The 22,641-nt window shown below is 40.9% G+C and overlaps 1 pseudogene; it reads right to left on the reverse strand.

Annotated features, from left to right (window-relative positions):
- Positions 1-21,016: 21,016 nt before the first annotated feature.
- LOC119888402 overlaps positions 21,017-22,641 on the reverse strand; it is a 5,178-nt pseudogene continuing 3,553 nt past the window's right edge.

Raw genomic sequence — 22,641 nt, forward strand, 5'->3', positions numbered from 1 at the left:
GAAGTGGACTCTGGCACACATGTGCAGCATATCCATCACTCTTGCAGTTGTTTCAAACAGAGTGTTGGTACACTATAGCCGCTCCTTGTGTTTCTGTCTGCAGGCAGTTAGCAATGAGGCGCCACCAGTCTGCATCTGCCTGACTGCAGCCAGGGAGCCTGGGCCTTCCAGTGCCCTATCCATAAGAGAGCTGAGCCCAGCAGGCAGCCACACAGATGCTGTGCATACCGACAAAAGGACATCCGCCTACACCGTGTTGTCTAAATGATTCCCTAGCTCACGTAACGGTAAAAAAGCAGAGCAGATTGTGAAGTGTATCATCAGTGGAGGTTGGAAGGGTTTAGAGAAATACTTGCCTCAGTTCCTGTAAAACTTTCATTACTGCACTGCAGAGTTGCTTGAATAAAAAGAGCTGGGTCAAAGGTTGGAAGCTGGTCTATGATTTCTGACAGATGGTGCAGGGAGAAGGATTGTTTTGATAAACTCGGGCTAAAAGTGCTTCATTCTTTTGAACGCCGTTGCATCTGTGAAGGTGAAAAGAGGGCAAGTGAAGTGCACTCACACACAGCAGGCACTTGTTCAGCTATTATTGCAGGTGCTGTTATTGAAGCTATAAAGCAATAAAAGCACGACACACAGGCATGCATGAACATACACACAACCACACACACGTATTTCTGTTAAGTTGGCGATTGTGCGTGGCCTCCTTCTCAGCTGAAATTTCCATCAAGGTTTTGATGCACCACAAACTCCCTCATCCGCTTATTAGCTTGACATGTTAATTACTGTTTATTAACGTAGGGATTTATTCATGAACTCAGATTGTAAACTCTTTGTAATAACTTTGTTCATTTAAATGATAAGCAAAATTCTGTCAAATATCTCTACAGCAGAACTCTGCTTATTATTAGTATTCAAACTTATATAATGAATAATTTCATGACCAGTAAACCATCAACATCTACAGGAGAGGTACAGCTGGTTTTGATTGAATGTGCACAAAATAAAAAGTAGCAAGCTAAATTCTTCTGCATTCAGCCTTATAACTCTCTCTACCTGGTTTGCCAAGTTTTTACACTAGAGGTTTTTATTTGAGAAATTAGATTTCAATATTCTGTGTTTAGCACTTTTAAAAAACTCTTTGCATTAATTTGAAGAAATCCGATGGCTTAAGGCCAAAAGGGCTGCCTAATTAAACTAGAATACAGAATTCAAGAAACTTGTTTTATAACTCAATGTTTAATGTGTGACAAAATTATTGTAGTGAATGTTAACCTTTGCTGCATCAGATCTGTCCCTGTCTTGCGACCAAAAATTGATATTGCTTACAATCAACAATGGTTATGAAAGTCATGCATGAGCATTGCAGAGCACAAACTGGTGATTGTCATCTGGCCCCTCTGGCCTTCACCACTAGAAGGATATACAAATATTGAGCTGGCACACAAATCTCTGCAGAGTTTTTAGAACGTTGTAATTACGGATCTGTGATTAGCATGAAGGCTGTTTCCGTCATAAAGAATGGTGAGTTTATGCAAAAGAAATGTGAGCTGCTGTCTCGTAATTTACCCAAATGTGAGTTCAATGGTCTGGGATTCAAATAGACCAGCCTCCCTGTTTGGGGCATGCACTTACTGTATGTGAACCCTTTTGAATGTATAAATGTTGGCTAGTGAGTAAAGTTTCTTATAAATCTTACGAGACTCAACCTTTACTGTAGTCATGTATTGACACATAAGATGGTGTGTGTGTGTGTGTGTGTGTGTGTGTGTGTGTGAGTTAAAAAACAGCAGTACTTGGGCCAATACTCCTATGTTGCTACTAAAAGTTTAAATAAAATCCCAGAGAAGCACTCTAGGCCTTAACTTTTATAAAAGTTTAAATGTTTCCTTCATTTCTTGCACATCAAGTTGTTTGTTCATTGCAGAATAGGAGTAACACCTGATTCTTGCCATCTGAAACATCTGAGCATCCCCCATACTGCTTGCGCCACAGTACTTTTGAACCTTATTTTGATTTGGATTGTGACAAGTGGAGATAATCACACATTTCACTTTCTGAAAGAGCAGCTCTTGGAGGAAAACACTTTGAATCAAGTGACTACATCACTGGGGGGTCCGTTAAAGGAGACTGTACAGAAGCCAAAGGAAAAATTAATCTGTCAATGTAATAAGTCACTTCTGGCATTATGAAAGGCTTAATGTCAAGGAATCAAAAGCAGTTACTGTAAGCCTGCAAAAGCAGGGTTTTTAATAATTACTGTACATTTTAAAGATTGCTGTAACTCTGTGGTACTATTGAGTGTGCCAGAAACAGTTATGAATACTTCCACATGCAGTATTTACAAAGGTGTCAAATATGCAAATCAGCAACTATAAGGGCAGCAGCTGGTATTGCTACAATGATCCAGTGAATAACCTGCTGTTGGCAAAAGCTCATTGCTTGTTACATCACAGTGAAATACGTAAGATCAGAAGATAATTAAAAAGACACATTCATGTTCAACGGCATTGCTCAGCCATAGAAAGTAGCTCGAGTAAATGAGGGAGTTTATGTGAAACAGAGAAAGGATTTAATTCTGAGTGATTTGGTCTCACATATGCAAACCCAAGAGCCCTGGAGACAGATGCAGCTCCTGCCTTGTTTCCAGCCTGCAGCTCTCATGTGTAAAGCATGCAGCATATGGAGGCATTCAGCTGAAAAGCCCATACATACAACATAAAGCTTTAACTCTGCATGTACAGTATGTAATGCTACCTTTCTACTTTAATCCTGATGTAAGATGTAAAATGTTTAGATTAATTTAGGATGGCTTATTCGCTAGAAGTAAATATACACTTACCTGCCACTTTATTAGGTAGTAGTAGTAGTTGTAGTTCCTAGTAGTAGTAGTAGTTGGACCACTTTTGCCTTCAGAACTGCCTTAATTCTTAGTGGCATACTTTCAACAAGGTGTTTGAAACATTCCTAAGAGACTTTGCTCCATATTGACATGATAGAATCATGCAGTTGCTGCAGATTTGTCGGCTACAGATCCATGATGCAAATCTCGCATTTCACCACATCCCACAGTTGCTCTATTGGATTGAGATCTAGTGACTGTGGAGGCCATAGGAGTACAGTGAACTCATTGTCATGTTCAAGAAACCAGTTTGAGATGATTTGAGCTTTAAGTAGCCATAAGAAGATGGATACACTGTGGTCATAAAGGGATGGACATGGTCAGCAGTAATGCTCATTAATAGTAATACTTTATCGATTTATTGCTGCACTGTTTTATTATGTTTTGTGAGGTGACCTTGAGTGTTCAATAATAATAATAAAATGTATTATTATTACTCAGGTAGGCTGTCACGTTTAAACAATGCACAATTGGTACTAAGGTGCCCAAAGTGTGCCAAAGAACCCCCCCACACCATTACACCACCACCACCAGCCTGAACCACTGATACAAGGCAGGATGGATCCATGCTTTAATGTTGTTTAGAAAATTCTGACCCTACCATCTGAATGTCGCAGGTGAAATTGAGACTCATCAGACCAAGCAACATTTTTCTTCTATTATCCAATTTTGGTGAGCCTGTGCGAATTGTAGCCTAAGTTTCCTGTTCTTAGCTGACAGGAGTGGCCCCCAGTGTGGTCTTCTGCTGTTTTAGCTCAAGGTTCAACGTGTTGTGTTCAGAGATGGATTCAGCATACCTTGATTGTAACGAGTGATTATTTGAGTTTCTGATGCCTCTCTGTCATCTCAAACCAGTCTGCCCATTCTCCTCTGACGTTAACAAGGCATTTTCGTCCACACAACTGCCTCTCACTGGATATTTTCCCTTTTTCGGACCAGTCTCTGTAAACCCTACAGATGGTCGTGCGTGAAAATCATCAGCAGTTTCTGAAAATCTCAGACCAGCCCGTCTGGCACCAACAACCATGCCACGTTCAATGTCACTTAAATCCCCTTTCTTCCCCATTCTGATGTTCCGTTTGAACTTCAGCAAGTTGTCTTGACCACGTCTACATGTGTAAATGCATTGAGTTGCTGTCATGTGATTGACCAATTAGCTATTTGTGTTAACAAGCAATTGAATAGGTGTACCTAATAAAGTGGCTGGTGAGTGTATAGCTGTAGCCAGCAGCTGGTTAATTAGCTAAACGTAAATTCTAGAAACAGAGGTAAACAGCTACCCTGGCTCTTTACAAAGGTAACAAAATCAGTAATAAACAGATTGCTCATTGATTTTATGTATAGAGAAACCAAAATGTTAAACCGACACATTGTGGTTTTATGAGGTTATGTGTCAGACTATTTCTAACTTCTGGGCAATCTGTGAAATAAACTGAGTGTAAAAATGCCATATGGCAGTGTTGGGGGGGGGGGTATTTGGACAGAGCCAGGCTAGCTGTTTAACCCTGTTTCCACTTTTTGTGCTAAGCTAAGCTAACTGACTTTTTCGCGGTAGCTTCATATTTACCGTACAGACATGAGAGTGGTATTAAATTTCTCATCAAATTTGAAGCAAGAAAGCAATTAAGGGTATTTACCAAAATGTTGAAACATTCCTTTAATTTTAATTAAAGGAATGTAGGATTCTGTATTGAAATGTGGACATTATGAAACCCAGTTTTTAGTTTCACATCATCTTCGACCTAAATATGATTCAAGTGAGCTATTATCTCAAACCTTCAACATGAGATTGCTTTTTAAGTTGGATTATTAAGAGAGATAAAAAAAATCTGAAATTACTTTGTGAATGCCAAACAGACTAAACACTCTCTGGATAACAATTTAGTTTTGTAGGTTTGTTAAAATCTATAGTGGTTTCTTCTATCACAGACTTACATGACCCTGTGATGCTGCCACACAGACAGATATCACTGGAGCGGGACAGATGCAATCACAGTAATCCTTCCTTGTATGTCTGAGGCTCCATAAAATGAAACCATTAAAATGATTCAGGTGTCTCTGCCGCTTGGAGGGGGTCAGAGCAGAACGACGACGACCCAGATGACATCTCCGCTGGAGATGAAGACGTTTGCCCACCCAAAGCGAACACCTGCATGTGTTCCACCAGCTGTGTGTGTGTGTGTGGGGGGGGGGGCCCTCTATTAAATATTTCATTCAGGTCAAGGGCAAAAAACACTTGTTCGCCAACACAGTGAATAACAGACCCGCTAATGGCAGGCATATGGGCAGGCACAGCATGTTTTTTAATTGATAAATTAGATGAGTGGTTTTTATTCAGCTATTCAGCATTTAGGTACATTTTCAATTTATTGTTTCCGCTGCTAGGATATCATTTCAGTTGTCCCCTGAGCAGAGAGAACCAACTGAGTACAGAAATAAGCCCATTTTATTTCTAAATAAATGGTGGCTGATGGGTAAAGTCAGCCATTTGTGCTCTTCCCCATTACCAATTGTCGCTCCCACATATTTTACAGCTGCATCACTTGATGACACTCCAGGGGAACAGATGTGTTCAAATAAATTTACAGAGAGCTCTGATATGAGAGAGATGGTTTTTCATTATTTTCCTGTCATTCTGCTCCGTGCAAAGTCATCAGCAGTACAGCGAGAGTTTCAAAGCCCAGGAACAAACCATTTCAAAGTCTTTGCAGAGTTAAACAGCATGTACCAGACTACAGAAAAACACATGAGTATTCATTATTATGCAAATTAGTATGGTCTCTTTAGGGGCTCTATGATTTCATTTTCAATTATGCAATTTTCTCTGTTACCTTAACAGGTTTTCTTTCCTCTTTCATTGTTTTTTGAACATCAAATCCGTCACAGCCTGGGCATTAAATTAAAGTGGAAATGGAAGTTTCAGAGGATGCCTTAGAGTATTTGGTTATGCTATGTGACATCAAATGCACAAATTCATTAAAGGATTTTAAAAAACCTGAGTGTGATTGAGCATGCTGCTGGTTGCTTCACATGGGTGTTGGATTTTATGTAAACCATTACTTTACTTACAGGCATGATTTGAGCCCGTCCAATTTGCTAAATTAAAACTTTTTGCAGTAGTTCCCTTTGTTTGGTAACACAAATATACAATCACAAATATATTAAATAAGCACTTTTATTACAGATTTTGCATAAAACCCTAAAGAAAAACATCCAACAAGCAGCACAAACATTATTAATACCCTTGCAGCAGTTGATTGGTCCCATGTCAGTGAAGCAGCAAACTGCTGTCATTGCCATTGACATTATCTGTGAATAAGGCCTGATATGAGGTAAACACAACTATTTAGTGAGCAAGCTGACAATACAAAAAGTACCAAGATAATTAATCCAAACAGATTGTTGGCTAATTCTCCTGGAAAATGTGGTTGCAGCTTGCACTAATATTTATTGCGTTACTGTGTGTCAAACTACTGAGGCATGTGGGATGGCATAACTTTAACAAAAAAAGAGAAATAATAAAGTTAACTTTACTCTCGCCTGTACCTTTGGCCATATAGTTGTAATGTTGAGACAAACTGCATCAAAAGGAATATATACATCTTAAAACTAAACACAGCATTAATTAGGCATAATGATTGTACTTTTCTAGGCACTATTTTCTTTTGTTGACATTATGTAATAGACATTCCTGTGTAGAATTAATTATTAAGCAATAAATGCATGATGCCGCATTCAAAACAGCCATCATTCACTCATTCCGTGTAAAAATGCAGGAATCAATATATTTTGACTGCAGGGTGAGGTTGGGGTCACCTTCACTTCAATATTTAGTATAGTGAGCCTACGGTATGGCCCTGTAGAATTTGAACAACCCAGCTAGGAGACATTATGCAGGTCAACTCAAGGTTCCCTATACATATCCAACATGTTTTTTGTGACTTCCCATTACTGGGAAGTAAATGCAACACACCTTGGTACATTTTACTCAGCAAGTCACCTTCACTTTTATCATTAACCATCATTTCTCCAATTATGATAAAGATGAATGATCTAAATGTAGAAGTTGTAGAGGTTGAATTAAAGATCTTGGAACTGATAAAGTATTGTGTTTGAGAAAATGAAGTAGTGCATGAAGCAGTACTTTAAGGCTGCTGTGGCTCCTAAACAGTAGAAGCAGAGTAGTTTGTCACACTGTGCAATCCAGATAAACAAATAGCCTACTTGCTAGCCTACTCATATTAAAGTTTTAAACCTCTTATTTCTATGCATCACACACATTTTTGGGGGAGATTCAAGGGATTTTCAGGAACTGCTGGCCACAACATTATATAGAAATAGCTTATGTGCAGCAATCAATAATAGTCTGTGAAGAACAATAACTGAAAGTGCCAACAGGACAAACTTTGATTAGTTAAGCTAATGTGATGCATGAGCATGTTCACGGGGTATTATTATTATTAGTTTCATTAACCTATAGAAGGACTATCAGTAATGGCTGGAAATATATGTAATTGTAGTGGAGTTACATGTCTGTGATTCACATCATACATACAATATGTGTAAGCAACTCTATTTAGAAACCAAAAGGGAGGCAAAAGGGGAAAAGATGGAGCAGCATATGCTGTGAAAATTAATCACATTCCAAGCTGTGAACCTTCTGCGTTGCGTCTCTCAACCTACATCATTGCATGCACACTATCCAATCATTTAGCAATAATTCTCGTGCTGTGGAAGAAAATGACCCATGAGTGCTCTTAATAGAGTCTTGAAATGTATTGAATCTTATATGAAATCTCACTGGGATGACAGTAAGGTTTATATGATGGTGCACTACACGGTAAGTGTCAAAAGTGTTTAACATATGAAGTGTTTCATATGTGTCAGTGTGTGTTAGTGTGTATCACCCATTTTCTAAACCTAGAACATTTGAGCTAGTGCTAGAGTTTATTCCAAACCTTTCTGTAATAAATTATTTTTTAGGGCATGAGAGGCATGGCTTTGTGCATAGCAATGATGGTACTTCCACCGCTTTGGTCTAGACTTAAATATCTCAGCAACTATTGGATGGATTGTCATGAAATTTTGCATTCATAGTCCACAGAGGATGAATCTTTATTGACTTTCTGGATCCCCTTCTCCACAAGGGGTTGATATTTGTGGTTATGAGTGAAACATCACAAAAACTATTGGATGGAAATAATGTTTTTCACACATTAATGTTCCCTCAGGATGAATTGCAATAACTTTGGTGATCTCCCTTTCACCAGTTCAGCGTTGTTATTGTTCTAGGACTTAGGCTTATGAGCAAATACTTGCAAAACTACACTCACATTAGATTCAGCTGTGCTTCGTGTTTAGTGTCAATTAGCAATTGTTGCTAACATACTAAACAAATACAGTATGGCTTCACAGAGCATGGCTCCTGATTCCCAGTCTTGTTAGTGTCATATTGGTTTCTCTTTGTTTTTTTAAATAATCTACTCTGAACATGTATGTGCTCTGTATCTGTGGAGGTCTTGACATTTTCATGTAAAACCTAAGGAAACTATTAACCTCTTATGAGTTCCAAGCAGATATTGATGAGTGACACTTTTTTTAACATTTGCTCATTAAAACAAGGAATTAATTAGAACCTGGATATCTTTACTTTCAAATACAGTACAAGTTGAAGCAATCTTATTAAATCGTCCATCAGCATTTCATTAATACTATTTAGTGGCTATCATTCAATCTCAAAAGCACGACGTTAGAAGGCTCTTTAATCTAATACCTAGCAAGCATAACAATGTGACAACTAGTGCCTGCCTTCCTTTAGAGTGAGAAAATAAATGCCTATTAACCTTTATATTGCTCAGTGCATATGTAAGAGTTGGAGTCCCTGAAATCATTAATAAGTCGCACTCAAGTGGCCGATCGAAGACCCTGCTGTCAGAACCTTAACGCAAGCTTGTGAAATTGTGGGAGCTTTCCACGGTTCTCTGTATATGACTACTCTCTACTCAACTACTACTCTTTACTCATTGTGGTAGATAGCAGGATTTCATTATTAAAATTATTCTAAAAGGCCCACCTGCCCACTCAACTCAGACTGTTACACAACTGTACTGTGAAGATAGATAGCAATAGGCCCGACAGCTACAGTATCTGTTTTCTTGCAGGGAATATATTTTCAATTCTCAGAGTGGCCAGCCCCGACAGTCTCTCTCTCTCCTAAGCCATGGTGCTTCTCAGATATGTTTGGACATGGGAAGCAGGGATGCTGAAGGGGCTGCAGCACCCCCTAAAACCAGACGTTATTAAAAAAAAGTCAATTGATAAAAATGTTATGCAGACTCGCAGCAGAGAGAGAAAGAGGCAGCGGGCAAATGTGGTAAGAAACATTGCCTTGATATAAAAACTTTCTTTGATCATGAAGCATAATGTTACTCTACCCCAGCCGCCTCTTGGGTATACTTCATGGGCCAGCCTGCAGTTATGCATATGAACTGATTTCATCAGGTTCCCTCATCTGCATACAATCCAACTGTGCAGTGGACCATTAAGGAGGATAAAGACTAGGTTGTAGACTCATGAAGGGGTCTATACTGTCTTGACCAACAAAAGCAGGAAATTAATCAGACAGTCTTGAGCAGTACGGGAGCTGCCTGTTGGTGGTAAAAGCCTCCCTCTCTCTTTTCTGGTTCCTGGCAACATTAAGCAGGTTCAGACTGGACATCTCTCTGGAAACCTCAGGCTGTTGCGGTGTATTCAGGACATTTCTTCAGTAGAAAGACACAAAACTGAAGCTGAGCTTTTAGTGTCTAAAGAAGATGTAATAATATTCTCATAAAAGAAAAACAGACTCATTATTTTGATGAGAAACAGCTGGTGCGCTGCCAATTAGGCGCTGAATTTACTTTATTAGTGAAATTTGCTTCTGGCAGTGATGGTTTTTTTTGTGTGTGCATGAGTTCAGAAAGAAAATTGGCTCTCGACAGACAGGCTTCCTTGTCCACTTTGTACCACAGAAAGATATGACTGGCAAACGTTTGGAATTACAAAACAACATATATGCAGAAAAAACAAGTCAATATATAAAAGCTGGCAAATCAACATGGCAGATGGGGTGAAAAATATGGGATGTGATTGAGCTCTTCAAAGGCTCAGGGTGCGTTTTATCGAGTTTTTTAAATCAATAAATCATGAAGGTTTTGTTGCACAGATGGCATTTTCATTCCATTCAAATTAGATCATAAATTTCAACGAACATTTAAAGTTACACCCGAAAGTTTATCATCAAATGCATGATGAGGCTCCTGAACAGAACTACTAAACCTTAAAAGTTAGTTTGCTAATAATACGTGGTAGTCAATGACAGTCTCAAAGGCTAAATCAAAAATGAGACCTTGCGACCTTTCCATCTTCAAATTGCTGATTTAAAATTCAGAGGACATTTTCACTCTTTGGGGGAGGTCATGAAGGTGAGAGGGGTACTGAATAGGAAGGCATTTGAAATGATAATTTTATCTGCCAGAAATTATTGTTGTCATTTAAATTCAACATTGTGATAAACTTTGCTAAATTAACATTCACCCTGTGTCACAGAGCGATAAGCGTATTTTTCAACATGTATCATGTGTCAAAATGAGCTAATCAGATGTTCACTCAGAAAAAACAAACAAACATGCAGTGGAATCCTTTTGTTAGTCCTCATCCTCCGTGGAAAGTCTGTGATCCTATTAAAATTGAGCTGGGATACTGAGAGTAAACAGTTAAATTGATTTGTAAAAGCTACTGCATCAATTCTGATTTTATAAACACCAGTTCTAAGTATTTATGATGGTAAGAAACCTCATGTAGTCTATTTCTGATTCATGTCTAAACTTTAGTTATCTCCTGTTGTCGAGCTGAGGAGAACATTTGGCTTGGAAATGCTTCTCTAAGATTTTACACTGGAAAAATTTTGGTTCAATAACTATAACTATACTTAACTATACAGTACAGTTTCTATGTGGCTGCAAAACAAGGTCAATGAGCAACAAAAACTACAAAACTGGCACAGGGCTACAAAATTAGATGTTAAAGAAATAGATTGACTTTGTGGGAAATTATTATTCGCTTTCTTACTGAGAGTTTGATGAGAACCTTTAATTCTCAGGATTTTGGTGTAGTGGTTGCGTTGGTCTTTGGCTTCAACTTGCCGTTTATCTGGTAACACAGGATAAAGATCAGTTCTCCATCACAGCCAGTCTTATAACTCCAGCAAGCTTAAAAAATTACCAAAACAATAAAATGCATTGAACTTAAGCTGGAATTAAACCAGTAAAACACAACACATTTCAACAAATTTACAGAAAAACACAATTAAAAAGCCACAAAATTGACATAACGCATTTTCTCAAGCAACTGAAAGCTGATGTTAGCATAACATAGGTACTTAAAACACACTTTTACCCATAAGAAGATGATTTAAAATAAATATTTAACGGGGCTGATGTACGGTAACTTACCACGGAGAAAGCACATGTATACTGTTAAGTTTTGGGGTGCACCGCTCAAATCTGCAGGGGCACAGCAGAGGGCGCATCTGCTACACATAAAGGTTTCCATGGCAACAATGTCCATTACTCTCCGAAAAATAGATCAAATACATAATAAAATAAACAGTATAACAAAACTAGCTAACAGTGTGAAAATTAAACAGATGACATAATAAAATGCACATTTAATTTAATAATACCACAGACAGCGATGGCAAGTGGAATCATTAATTCCCGCTAAATTGACACTGAACAATTCAATACCAGCCTGTTTTTTGTTTGCTGGGTAAAAATTATGAGATTGCAAACATGGGTAAAAACGAGAACCACGGAGAACATTTTATGAATTATTCGCAGTTTTTATTGTGAAGACATGTTGGTACATCAAAACTGAAATTGTTGTATTGCAACAACACATATTTAGTATGCCATAAAAGCATATTTTGAAATTGTTCCTCCTGCATGTTACCCATCACATTGTTGATAGGTCCTTCCTTCAGCAATAGGAAACAGGGAGCACATTTTAAAATGTGTGCTTCTGATCTAGCCTGAATTGTGTTTTTCTCTTCTCTGCTCTATTGGCTGTTAATCACGTTATGTGTCCTGGCAACTGCAGTTAGATTGCCTTATAGCTCCCAGTGACTGTAAAGCACACAGTTTCCCAAATATTTGTCTGTCTAACATATAATTAGTGACACTAATGGTGTCAGTTTGTGAAATTGTGGGAGAGAAATACCACAAGCTTTGCAGCTGGTAAAAAGCAGAAAAGCCAACTAGCAGAATTAAGAGATAAACTACTTAAATACTGGTGTCATTAAAAGTTTTGTGGATTTCAAGCACAGGAATCCTTTGAGTGATATAAAAATAAAAGCATTTCATTCTTCCTTTGTGGTTTCAGCATTAATTAATTCAGTAAGTATTGTAAATCGTAGCCTTCACAGTATTGAACGTCAAAATTGCATCTGATAGTTGCTTGATCTGTTGGGTGTCAGTTGATCCCATTGATACCGTTTTTTAAGGGGGGCACTGTCTACCTCTTAGCACTTTTTGTTATTTACAGTATCTCACAAAAGTGAGTACACCCCTCACATTTTTGTAAATATTTGATTATATTTTTTTATTTTGCTACAATATAAAGTAGTGAGTGTACAGATTGTATAACAGTGTAAATTTGCTGTCCCCTCAAAATAACACATCACACAGCCATTAACATTTTGGTACCGGACATGCCCGATAGTGGGCAGGTAATCGATTTTTGCTGTTCTAGCTGTTTTCCGTTCAAAAACATCATTTCAACAACGTCATTTGTGTCAACAGAGACCGTCTGGTGGGCCATCTAGGTGAAGTCGGCTGAGCTGACAAGTTTCCTTTCTGTCGTCAGATTGAAGTAGAGAAGAAGAGTTTGCTGTGGCGGGGGCGGTCTTTATCGGCTTCTGTTGGCAACCCGTAGGAGCTACACAGACATGCAGGATATCAAATCGATTTGTCTCTTCAATACAAAGACAAAGAGTCCACTTACAGCCCTGTAGGATGTTCTGTTCTCAAGCTGTGGCCTGTAAAGTATGGGAGTGCTTTTGGTTATAGGAATATTGACTGTTTTTATCAATATTTCAATGTTTTGGAAGCTTTATGATATTTGGAACGTGGTTGTATGGAGAGAAATAATGCTTTGAAGATAACTCCCAATAAAAGTGAACTTAAAAACTTAAACAGTAAATATGGTCAAAACATGGACATTGGCCTGGTATATATTTGAAAGATTGTGTAATAAATGGTAAAATAAATATGTTAATGTACAATGGATTTATATTCCTTAGCTTCTGACCTTATGCATCTAGGCCTAATGGTTGAGGAGATATTACTGATTTATTTTGGGTATGTTATGTAGTAGGCGTTTTTCCTGGAAATAGGTGCCAGGAACCATCTGATTAAAATCTAAACCACTGGCAACAAAAGTGAGTACACCTCTAGGTGAAAATGTACAAATTGGTCTCAGGTGTGAATGGGGAGCAAGTGTGTTAAATTTGGTGTTATCGCTCTGACACTCCTTCACACCGTCACTGGAATTTCAACATGGCACCTTATGGCAAAGAACTCTCTGATCTGAAACAAGAATTGTTGCTCTACATAAAGATGGCCTAGGCTATAAGAAGATTGCCAAGACCCTGAATCTGAGCTGCAGCATGGTGGCCAAGACAATACAGCGGTTCTACAGGACAGGTTCCACTCAGAACAGGCTTTGCCATGGTTGACCAAAGAAGTTAAGTGCACATGCTCAGCGTCATATTCATAGTTTGTCTTTGGGAAATAGACGTATGAGTGCTGCCAGAATTGCTGCAGAGGTTGAAGGGGGGGTCAGCCTGTCAGTACTCAGACCATACGCCGCACACTGCATCAAATTGGTCTGCATGGCTGTCGAAGGAAGCCTCTTCTAAAGATGATGTACAAGAAAACCCGCAAATAGTTTGCTGAAGACAAGCAGAGTAAGGACATGGATTACTGGAACCATGTCCTGTGGACCAAGATCAACTTATTTGGTTCAGATGGTGTCAAGTGTGTGTGGCGGCAACCAGGTGAGGAGTACAAAGACAAGAGTGTCTTGCTTACAGTCAAGCATGGTGGTGGGAGTGTCATGTTCTGGGGCTGCATGAGTGCTGCCGGCACTGGGGCACTACAGTTCATTGAGGAAGCATGAATGCCAACATGTACTGTGACATACTGAAGCAGAGCATGATCCCCTCCCTTTGGTGACTGGGCCTGCAGGGCAATATTCCAACATAACACACCTTCAAGACAACCACTGCCTTGCTAAAGCTGAGGGTAAAGGTGATGGACTGACCAAACATGTCTCCAGACCTAAACCCTATTGAGAATCTGTGGAGCATCCTCAAATGGAAGGTGGAGGAGTGCAAGGTGTCCAACATCCACCAGCTCCGTGATGTCGTCATGGAGGAGTGGAAGAGGACTCCAGTGAAGCTCTGGTGAACTCCATGCCCAAGAGGGTTAAGGCAGTGCTGGAAAATAATGGTGGCCACTAGGGGTGGGAATCACCAGAGGCACCACGTTACGATATTATCACGATACTTAGGTCACGCTACGATATTATTGCGATTTTAAACATATTGCGATATTCTGCAATATATTATTTATGATATTATACAAATTATTTCCGCATAGGAAAACTTTGTCAACATCTGTTTGTTCATCTCACATCAATTTTATTGCCGCAAAATGTGATTGTCAAGCCGACTAACTAACCAACACTTACATTAACCTGTGATAAATGTTGTATACACCTGACAAACTGAACTGTTTGCATTTAATTAAGGTGGACTAGACTGTAATATAAACAGGTATGCACTGCTGTGTTACTACAGGTATTTTTAACAATGCAACTTGTACCAAAAAAGGTGTGCAGACCCTTCAGTCACTAGGGAATTAGAAAAGCAATAACTGTTCAATTTAAATAAAAAACATATAGTTCGCGGGCCATCAGGTTCTGGCAGCAGCTTTCGGTATGTTCACACAGCAACTATGTTAGCTTCATACTCATATGATACACTGTTTGAAAGCTAAAATCCTCGTGATTCGACCCATGTAAACCATTTCAACATACAATCACCACAGTGGGTCCAATCAGCGCTTCTGTCAGACCAGCCAGTACAATCAAAGTGACACGACTCACCTATGAAGCCTCATAGTAATCCACCGATCGATTATAATCCAACAAAAATGGTCTTGTTATGTTGGTTGAGGTCCAGATGATCCAATCCAGTAAAAACATTTAGTCCAAAACACATTATTCCATCAGTAAATCCCCAGGGACGGCTGCGGTATCGTTTCATATCTGCCGGCAGACGTGGCTCGTATGTCATTATAACCGTAAACAACTACGATAGCTTGTATTAAAATTAGCCTCTGAACTCTAACCTTTCGACTGACAGCTAATTCGCCCCAATAGGAGCTCACATGTCCCTTCCACAGCCTACAATAGCCAACGAGAGCCCTGGCTGTAGGAAAGGGCCAGCCCCAATTATTTCGTGGTTAGGCCGAGCCAATTGCAAGCAATTGTGCCAATGACTGGCACTTTGTGCAGCACTGCCACCATGGGGCGGTGCTGTTTTAGAAAAAAATACGCTGAGACATACATTCAGAAAAACCTGTGTAAAATAGTCATTTTTCATGATATTGGTATGACATTTAAACTAGGATTAGGTAAGGCTTTATGCTGTGGTACAGTTAATACGTCCCAGCTGTAGTTGTCTGCATGCATTTGTTAGCAAGCATTTTCAAGCGGAAATGAAAAATATATTAGTTTTAGTATGTTTAAACTTATATTGATCAATTCCAGTAGCACTTACAATTATTCTGACTTTTGAGCTAGACACTCTAGAGTGTTCAGAGAAGCCCAAAACCATGCATTTACTCCAAATGGTTCAAGAACTACATTAAATTTACTTTGGATATGCCTTGAATAGGCGTTTTGCATGGATTTTACAGGACTGTTAAGAGGTTAAGTAAACAAAATGTGCTATAGTTTGCTACCAACCTTGGTACGAAAAAGAGTTCAAAAACACTTGGACAATGAAGGAAAGCTTAGACGCTAGTACCTACGATACAAAGGTATCTTTTTGCCAGCTTGGCCAGGAAAGGATAGAATCGCTCATGTGATTTCCACCAGCTTAGTGGATCTTCTGTGAGTGCCAGTAGTGTGACCTCCTGATATCTTTTCACTTCCTCCTCGGCTATGGCAGATAATGATATTGGTGGAGCTCCAACATCACCATAAGTCTGACCAAGTAAGTCTGTTAGCCCACATGACTTCCTCATCTTGGCTGGAATGACAGGTCCAGGATCCTCTTCAGTGTAGCCAGGTTCCTCCTGATGCTCATCAGAGATAGTCTGCTGCCTAATTTCTTCCTGTAGAATACACACACACACACACACACACCAGACACAGACACACACACACACACACACACACACACACACACACACAATGAGTGTGAATAAATATGTACTGTATCTTTAATTAAGTATACAGTAAATGTTATTTTGTTTTAGTAATTTAGAGTTAATTTGTCTTTATTTTTTATCTTTGCTAATATGACTACAATATAGCAGAGACATGTGGGTTAAAATGTATGTAATGCTTCTATTATTTAAATGTTTGATTACCTGAAGTGTTACAGCCTCTGCAACCACTCTGGCAAAGGTTTCCTGTCTCTCCTCTGAGGACAGGAATAGCAGGGTTTTAAACCGGGGGTCCAGGGATGATGCTGTGTAGAGGGTGTTCTTCTCTGCTGCACTGGCATATATCTTTTTAAGATCTTGACTGATGCTTTGTTTGACGTCTCTGATCCGCGCTGTGTCACCAATGTTGTCCTGTGTGTCATGCAGCAACTTTGCGAGCAGCGGTGCTACGAGTGAGAGAGTAGGATTCTTTTCCTCAGACACCAGTGGTCGCCACTTGCATCGACTTGAATGCGCGCTCAATTTCTTCAGCGTTCCCAATATCAGCCTCATTCAATGTGAAGACATCTGTGCTACTCTTTCTTTCTTCAGGGGACAACAGCGCTGCACAAACAGCAGGCTGCTGTTCAAGAAACCGCAGTAGCATTTCAGAAGCACTGTTCCATCTCACGCTGACATCAGTCTTCAGTTTATGGGTCAGGAGCTGTAAGATTTTCTGTTTTTTCTCCAAAGCGTGGTTTGCCACTGTGCTTCTGTTGAAAAAGCCGGTTATTGACCATACTCTCCCCATGAGCCTGGCCATTGCTGGCAGATTTAACGCCTGCTGCGACGCCAGATTTAGCGTGTGCGCAAAACACTTAGCGTGGAGGTGTCCCGCTAACTGAACGGCGACGGCCATATTAGAAGCATTATTGGTGACAACCACCAGGTCTTTGTCTGCAATACCCCATTCCCGTGCTGCATTTTGCAGGAGGTGAGCAATGTTCATCCCAGTGTGACTTTCGTGTACTGCTCTAGTTTGGAGAACGTGAGACAGCAGTTGCCAGTCTTCTGTGAGATAATGAGCTGTAATAGTCACATAGGAATCCACTGCCCGTGAGGTCCATGCATCACAAGTCATTGCAACACGTTCTGCCATTTTTAAACTTTCCTGAACTTGAAGTTTTACTTCTCTGTAGAGCTTGGGTACTACTGTATCTGTGAAAAAACGGCAAAACGGAGTCACGTACCTCGGTTCCAGTGTCATAAGCAAGTGACAAAAGCCAGGTCTTTGCACATGAAGTAGGCGATGGCTTGAATTATTTTCTTCGCTCTGAATTGGGAGGTAGCTTTGTCAAGCTAAGTGTGTCCAGTGTTGGTTAGTTTTTCGGCGGAGCTGGTTTAGCATTAGCTTTACCGTCCTCGGCTAACGCTAATTCTGGATGGTGGTGTGAGATGAGCCCTCATGTTGGTGGAGTATTTTATTTTCATTCGACACTCCTTGCAAATCCCATGTGTCATATCCATCTCAGTTGTCCTCTACTTGTTAAAAAATCCGAAGAAAGTCCATTCACTTGATTTAAACGCAGACGGTGCATTTCTGATTTCTTTCTCTGATGCTGCCATGGTTATTTTATCTACATCCTCCTGCACGCTGACAGTCACCCCGCTGACCTCACCAGAAAACAAACAGAAGCATCTAGTGGACTGAATGAGCAACTGATTGTTTTCATTCTACTACTCTCTTTTGTTGCCAGCGGTTTAGACATTAATGGCTGTGTGATGTATATTATTTTGAGGGGACAGCAAATTTACACTGTTGTACAGCTGGACACACTAACCCTATGAACACCTCGCCCCCACACTCTACAGCAGTGAAACTGGCTCCCAGTCCAATATGGCATATAGAACACAATTTTCAGGTCATCTTCAAATCCCTCCATGGTCTTGAACTTCCCGGATTCATTGGCCTTATCTAACGCTACAAACATTTCTCCTCCCACACCCTCCTCCTCCGTGTCGTCACTGATAAACTCTGCTCCGGTTTGGTCACAAGGCATTTAAGGTTTCAGGCTCCAAGCTGTTGAATGCTGCTCTAGGACCTGCAGTGCCACAACCTTACATACTTAATTTAAACCCCCTCTCTTTAAGTATGCATTCTACCTATAGCCTATCTTTTGAAGCTCTTAAACCTGTTTTAGTGTTAATTTGAGAGTTCCCTTTCTGTCGGTACACTCGGTACAACACATTAGTATGGGGATTGCATCCTCGCGAGACCAACCTGAAGAAACTTTATCAAAATGCCTGTCAGGGCCAATGAGACTGTTGCATCATCTCATCTCCTCAATCTATTTGCACTTCATCTTGCAAAACCTGACTTTAGCAGAACCCTTGCTAGCGATTCAACTGTCCGATAAGAGGTGAGCTTGCTCCCTGCCCAGGGCATCGCTAACAAGTTGTTTTTTGCATGGTCCTGTTTAGCCCAGCTAACATATATATCCGTTTAGCCCACGCAAACAGACAACCCTGTCCATACCAGTTTTGCGCAAGCTAACATATTGTTTAGCGCAAGCTAACACATACAAACCATTCCGGAATGGTAACGCTACCCCTGCCTGTTTTGCCTCTAACTGGTGACATAACGGAATGGCCCCTGAGAAAAAGAAGGGTCCTCCTAGCATGTCTAGCAGAGCTAGCGCCGTTACGAAGCCCAAAAGCCGCCCATGCCCGAGCGCATGTGGATTGTCCCTTTCCGAGACAGATACCCACGGTGCTTGCCCTGTCTGTCTTGGTATGTTGCATGCCAAAGCTGCACTTATCAGCCCGGATTCCTGTGCGCACTGCCGCCAGCTCCGCAGCACTACGCAGGACAGACGGGTGGCTTTCTTGAGCAAGGTGCTGGGAAGCTCATCTGCCCGAGAGGACCCTCTGCTGTCTGAAGCCGCCGGCTCTTCCACAGAGTTGGAACTTGACCGTGTGGACGATGACATCAGGGCGGGACAGTCAGGGGGGGATCAAATGGACCAAAGGGATGACATCCTGGCTACCATCGAATACGGAGGCATGGAGGAAGACCCGGTCGACTTCACCGTCACCATGCATAATGTACTGCTAGGTGTACTGTCCGATGACGAGCTGTCTCTGGCCGCTTCGAGAGGTTTCTCAGAGTGGGACCACAAAGCTGGTGGTGAAGAGGATGTGGAGGAGAGCCAGGTCCTCGCATTTGGTGACCTCCCAACCGAGGCCGATGACTCCACACCGGCCTTCATCGAGTGTGCTGTGGCCAGCCCTACCCCCTCGCCAGCAACAGACGCAGCTTGCTGGTAATTTATTTTGTTCCCCAGCAGCCTGCAACAGTGAGAAACAAATTGCCAGTCTTCCCGGACTTTACGCTGGAGCTTTCTCGGTTCTGGGCAACCCCTAAGGCCCTGCTCTCCCTGCCCTGGTATGGAGTCAGTCGGACTCACCAACATCCCACCGATTGATGAGATGCTGGCCACACACCTGGCGCCTAGGTCCAACTCGGCTAGTGGTAAGCCAACACTCTCGAGTAAGCAGTGTAGGTTCTCCGCCTTGCAGCTAGAAAAAATATACCGCTCCCAAGGCCTGGCCACACGTGCGCTCAACATGGCATCCACGCTGCAGGCTTACCCGGGCAGAGAAACTGTGTGACCTGCACAAGGCACTAAAGAGAAATGAGAATGTGGTCAGTTTGCTGGATGAAGTTTGCAGAACGGCCAATTTCAACCTCCAACTCTCTAGCACAATGGCTGTAGCACTGGGCAAGGGCATGGCAGACACAGTGGTCGCTCAGCGTCACCTGTGGCTAACACTGACGGAGCTCCCTGAGACACAGCGATCCGAGTTCCTTCACCAGGCTGTTGAACCCTCCGGTCTGTTCGGACAGGCTCTGGACAGGATTTAGACCCACTGCGACCAGAGAAAGAAGCAGGAAGAGGCATTACGGATGAGTATGCCTAGACGCTCTTACTCCCAGCAGAAGCCTCCCAGTGAGCAGAGGCGCTTCCATCCCCAGTCGCACTCCCTTCCCTGACGCGTGGCCCAGAAGAGACCCTCTCCAGAGTATTTCTGTCACTGGCCATTGGCGACTCCGCCCGAGCCGCGGCCTCAGTCCTGGTCCCAGCCGAAACAGTCTGCGTGGGCTAGACATCATTTTGTCCCTAAACAGGCGGCTTAAAAGAGGCACAAGTGGTGAGAGGAGAAGGAGAAGGCAGTCATCCGCCTAGCTCTCCCGGCCACGGCGGGTTTCCATACACAGTTTTTATCCAAAGGTGGACTGCCAGTAAAAACTAAATCCTCAGTCAAAAAACGTCTTTGCAGATTGTAAATACATTGAATACTATGTATTACTGGACAAATGAAATGCAACCTTAAAAATTATCAAAAATATTTTTTTTTTTAATGAAAACCTCAAGGATTATAACTTTAACATTTCAAGACAGGTAGAAACCCTACATACCAAAATACTTTTTTTAAGGTGAATTAACAGTGGGCTGATCTTCCATAAGGATGCTGATAGAGGCACACCTTGAGCTTCTTCCTCTCTCTGCTGCCAGGTTGAAACAGCATATTTCTGCTTTAGGATATCATCTGTGGCAGCGCGGGAGAGATGACTCTCTCACAGCATCTGTAATCACACAAGGAGATTTTCATACAAAATTTCATGAACTCCTATTGCAACCAACAGTTTTTACAAAGGATACATGCTGACCATCACATTGATTTTTTTACTAGGCCTATTTAAAATAGCATTTGATTGCAGAGTGTCGTAATGGCACATCCTCTCTCTCTCTCCACTCACTCCTCTCTCTCACATGAACAACACTGCACAAATAAGTCCAGCACAACGCAGTCAATGACGGAGACCCACCTTAAAAAGTTATAAGCATGTAAGCCTAGGTAAGGTTAAACAGTGTAAAGAATTGAAACAGGTGGAAATGCATTAGGTGCGTTTGACTTCATGCAGTGCTGCGCAACGCTGACTTAACGTGATACATGCTGGACATAAAATAAGGCATGATGGTTAGAAATTGGCACATGTTATGTAATTAACTATATATTGGCCACGACCTGGAACCAGCAGAGACATCAGGAAAGCATTTCAGATTTTGTACACATTAAACAAACAAGGTATTTCTGGAGATTAAGACAGTGTTCAGACCGAAAACAGCACTGCGAAAAGTAATGCGCCAAAAATTATTTTATCTTGCATGACAACAAAATTATAATTTACAGTCAGTTTCAGAGTCTACCAGAAATGTGTATTAGTAGTAGTAATGTGTATCTTGGCAATTCAGTTCTTTGCCAGATGCTGTGTTGTGTTGTCAATTTTTTAGCCAACAGACCTTGCAATGTTTTCTGAAACCCCTGCGTTGACTCCCAATCCTCTGCGTAGTTTAATAAGCGTGGTTTGTTTATTTAAAGTAGTGCTAATGCCATTTTGAACACTTCCTAAGACTGCTGTGTGACTTCAGATTGTTTTAAATATATATTACAATTACTTACACAGGAGCAACGTCTACAATGCCATCTGGCATAGAGTGTTGCATAGTGATGCCTTTCCAATTTACCTCTTCCCAACATCATCATGGAACATGTGGGCAAGGATGTACCATGTGGAACGTTTTCTGTTGTGGCCCCTCTGGCTTCCAGGAAGAAAATCTGAAATGAAAATTAAAAAAGTACAAAAAATATTATTTTTTTTTTAATCATGTAACCAGGTGTAAATACTGTGTTAATTAGATTTTTTTTTATTCACAAGACCTTGTAACAAATTTTTAAATCAGCCTAAACCTAGCCAAAAGAATTGTATGTATTCATGTATGTATAGAGTCCAACAACTTTAACAGAATGAGACATCCTCTACTAAAACCATCAGCTGATCCACAGTTTCAGTAGAAAATAAATAAAATACTAACAAAATATATAATACAGTGTTTCCCACACATAGGTCCAGGTAGATTAACAGCCATCCAAGAAAATTTGGTCACCCATTTTAAAATCGTTTTTGATAGCAGCGCTGAGCAGTGCAGATTCACTCCGCACATCCTCTCACTTGGTCGCTCTCTCTCTCCCCCTCGCTCTCTCAAACACGGACAACAGACCCGTCTTTGAATTGAATGGTTGGCATCACAAACAACGCTGCACAAATCTGTCCAACACAACGCTGTCCAACACAACGCTGTCAGTGTCGAAGACCCATCTTAAAAAGTTATTAGCAAGCATGTAAGGAGCTAATAAGGA

The sequence above is a fragment of the Micropterus salmoides genome, unplaced genomic scaffold, assembly GCF_014851395.1.
Source record: "Micropterus salmoides isolate LMB-PRFRI ecotype aquatic unplaced genomic scaffold, ASM1485139v1 Ms_hic_scaffold_5, whole genome shotgun sequence".
NCBI classification, from domain to species: Eukaryota; Metazoa; Chordata; class Actinopteri; order Centrarchiformes; family Centrarchidae; genus Micropterus; species Micropterus salmoides.